The sequence below is a fragment of the Diceros bicornis genome, chromosome 31 (assembly GCF_020826845.1).
Source record: "Diceros bicornis minor isolate mBicDic1 chromosome 31, mDicBic1.mat.cur, whole genome shotgun sequence".
Classification (NCBI taxonomy): domain Eukaryota; kingdom Metazoa; phylum Chordata; class Mammalia; order Perissodactyla; family Rhinocerotidae; genus Diceros; species Diceros bicornis.
In genome coordinates, this window is record NC_080770.1 from 19,520,196 (window position 1) to 19,524,169 (window position 3,974).

Sequence of the window (3,974 nt, forward strand, 5' to 3'; positions counted from 1 at the left end):
GTTCATTATCTCTTAGCCTGGAAGGATATTCCTAAGAAGATATGTTTAGTTCTAGCTTCAGGATCAGCTCAGAGGGGTCAATGGTATACCCAGAACATTGAGTAGACTTTCTGGAGTATTTAGAAATCAGTGTGAGGAAGAAAATGGAAAACAGACACATAGATAAAACCAACACTAAAAATATGTACCTAGAGAGAAAGAGCAAGAAATTCATTTTAAATGTCTTCACATATTTGAAGGTCTATAGTGTAAAAGGGGGTTAGATTTAATTTCTGTGAACTCCGGAGATAGATTTAGATCCATTTGGACCTGGAACGTACCAGAAAATACAATAGGAAGAATACTAGTTAACGGAAATTTTCCAACACAGAATTGACTGTAATGGTTACTGCTTTGTTAAGTTTCACTGACAGAGTTTGAAGAGGGATCCTCAGCTGTGAGGACAGAAGCATTAATGTAAGGAAGGGGCAGCAGAAGTATTGCTAATGAAGACTGAACACAAGGTATGTGAAAATATTCAGGAATTCTCTGCTTTTTAACTGTACCAAGTTTTGTCTTAATCTTAGTTTAGAATCTTGAACAAAGATCTACTTAGTTTCTAGTAGGTAGAACATGATCTAACAATTCCAGGAATTCTTTCCCATTCCAAGTTCTGGAACCTTTACTGATATAATGGATTCATCTAGCCTTCTTTCTTTTCTACTTTCTAGTAGCAGATTGTATCTCAAAATTCTTAGCCTGCATGGATGTGACCCAATAAAAGAAATCTAAGTTCTTGAATTATAGAGAAGCCTTTTTTATCAATATATGTGACTAAATACACGCAGTTCAGAGAAGATCGATCCTATCTTCTAAGTGATGGAGAATATAGTTGTACAGCTGATGTTCTGTGCCTGGGATTAGTGGCAGATTTGATGACAGGTTGTTGCTTGTTACAAAAAAAGCTAAAAGTGGTGCCAGTTCACAGGTGGGTTCAAGATGGTAGCATCATATTCATTGCATCTCCATATTCATTTCTAGAATCAATTTTTTTAGCTTCAATCATGTGAAATTTCTAATATTCAAACTCCTGTTGGTTTACAAAAATAAAATATTTATATTTTTGAAATCTTACACATTTTTTCATTCCTCATTGGCCACCAAACCTAAGTATGCCACATCAGGAAAAGGTTTTGGTTATTGTTGTAAGAGATATTTCTTTTTTAGTACTATTTTTGTGTTTTATAATCACTGATAAATAAATAGGGTTTTTTTTCTTTTTAATACAATATGCAATTCCAATTGACTGTATAACCAACAAAAGATAGTCAATGTGAAACTTTCAAGAACATATCCAAAACACTTCCTCAGAAGACAGTTTTAAATCATTGAGCATTTGGAGCCTTATAAATGAACATATGGTGGGCATGTAATTGAGAGAACATAGTTATCTGTGGAATTTTTCACCAGACCACTTAATGATCTTCTTAAGTAGATGTTCTGTGTCTCCTTGATATTGGAATATACTTAGAATACATAAATATTCAATATATCAATACAGAATTGTGAATAACTGATGATAACATTTTTTCCCCAAAGAAATTTACTATTTTTTTTCTTTATATATTAAAAGTATTTAATCTTCCCAAGGCCACTTCTGCCATGATCGTATGACTACTGTGATCTGCTCAATGTTTTTCTCATTTTGCTCTGTCTCCTTTGATCTTGTATAATTATACTTTATCATGGGTATTCAATGCTTTAAGTATCACACACATTCATGGATCACATATAAAATATCACTACTGATAAATACTATTTTTTTCTTGTTTTCTAGATGAGAAACTAAAGTACTGAATGATAAAGCTAATTGTCCAGAATCAAAAAGTCAGTAAGTTGTCAATTAAGACTTCAAAGTGGATCAGAACACTCAACAGCGCACGCTGACCGCATTGCCTTCACTAGTTTACGTTGAGCATTGCTGGGTTCCTCCTACTCCACCTTCTTAAATTCTGCTGCTCAATTTTCTTTTCTTTTCCTTTATTTATTTATTTTTTAAAATCAAAAGCCATGATACCGGATAAGGGAAATCAGAGCTCTGTGACCACGTTCGTCCTCCTGGGCTTCTCTGAATACCCACATCTCCAGGCGCCCCTCTGCCTGGTTTTCTTGACTATCTACACGGTCACTATGGTGGGGAACCTGGGCATAATTGTCGTCATAAAGATCAATCCCAAACTCCACATCCCCATGTACTTTTTTCTCAGCCATCTATCCTTTTTGGATATTTGTTATTCCAGTGTATTTACACCCAAACTGCTAGAAATCTTGGTCATGGAAGACAGAACAATCTCCTTTAAAGGATGCATGGCACAATATTTCTTTGGCTGCACATTTGTGATTATAGAAATGTTCATGTTAGCAGTGATGGTCTATGACCGGTTCGTGGCTGTTTGTAACCCCTTTCTGTACACAGTTGCCATGTCTCATAAACTCTGCACCCTCCTCGTAGCTGGAACCTACACATGCGGTGGAATATGTTCTTTGACAATCACATATTCTCTTTTGGATCTATCTTTCTGTGGTTCTAACGTAATCAATCACTTCGGCTGTGAGTATTCTGCCATCCTCTTTTTATCCTGTTCTGACCCCAACTTCAGTCAGATGACATGTTTAGTTATTTCTATATTCAGTGAGACTTGTAGCCTCCTGATTATCCTCTCCTCCTACGTTGTCATAGTTGTCACAATCATCAAGATGCCTTCTACTGGTGGGCTCTGAAAAGCCTTCTCCACCTGTGCTTCCCACCTGACTGCCATCACCATTTTCCATGGGATCATCCTTCTTCTCTACTGTGTGCCCAGCTCCAAAAGCTCATGACTCCTGGTTAACGTGGGCACTGTGTTTTATACTGTCATGATCCCCTTGCTGAACCCTCTTATCTACAGCCTTAGGAACAAAGATGTGAAAGAGACAGTCAGGAATTTAACCAATTCCAAACTGCTTTCTCACTCAATGTAATTAAAATTAATATATGTATTTATGTGCTACTTATGTCCAATAACTTTTCATATATATTGCTGATGCCAGTTTACCTTTATTTTAAGTAAATATATGATTATGTTTTAAGTCAAGTAAATATTGCACTTTCCACATTTTTCAGTGACCAGGATGCTCTGGATTAATATAGAAATAATCCATTTTGATGCACTCCATCCCAGTTGGTTTCAGAAATAAATATATTTCAAAATCTCCCAGTTAGACACTGTAGAAGTCAGAATGATGAAGAAGGGATATATATTTAGAAACTCAATACTTATGTTATAATTTAAGTTGTGCTTTATAAAAGTGCTGCAAATAACAGATGAGAACTATCTTTATTGGATCTGTACTCAGGTTTTCATAACCAACTCTTTTGACTCAGAAAGTTTCTATAAAACACAATTTTTTGTTCCTCTCAAAACTTGATTTTTTCCAAGTAAAATGAGGGAGTTTGCATTATGAGAAATACTATCTGACTTTAAGCAAGTAGATGCTGAAAATATTGACTATTCTCTATATGCATCACTTGTTTTTGAGTCTCAATGTAATATATTATAGTTCAATAAAAGATGTTGAAAATAATAGTGGATAATAAAAAACGTTTAATTTGTTCTATCAGGACATATCCATTAATCATTGATAAAAGGCCAAGATTAATAAACATACGTTTGCTCATCCACTCTCAGCAATAACCTTTTCCTGCCTACCAATTTTCTCCATGTAGGTACATGACATCCACATCTACTCAGCTGCTTAAACAAAGCAAAGGAGAAATCATTATTTATTATTCCATAGCTTCTGTCAAATATCTGTCAGTAAGTTATGTTGGTTCTATCTCCAAAACAGAGCTATGTCTCCTTATCTCTGCTTTCTGAGCCAAAATTGTCATTAAGTTGGTTTTTAGCAATTAATACCTAATTAACATACTCCCCATATTTCTTAACCTTATAAAA

General features: G+C 34.9%; 1 pseudogene; it reads left to right on the forward strand.

Annotated features, from left to right (window-relative positions):
- The first annotated feature begins 2,049 nt into the window (after window positions 1-2,049).
- On the forward strand, window positions 2,050-3,000 carry LOC131395719 (olfactory receptor 1165-like; annotated as a pseudogene).
- Window positions 3,001-3,974: the final 974 nt, after the last annotated feature.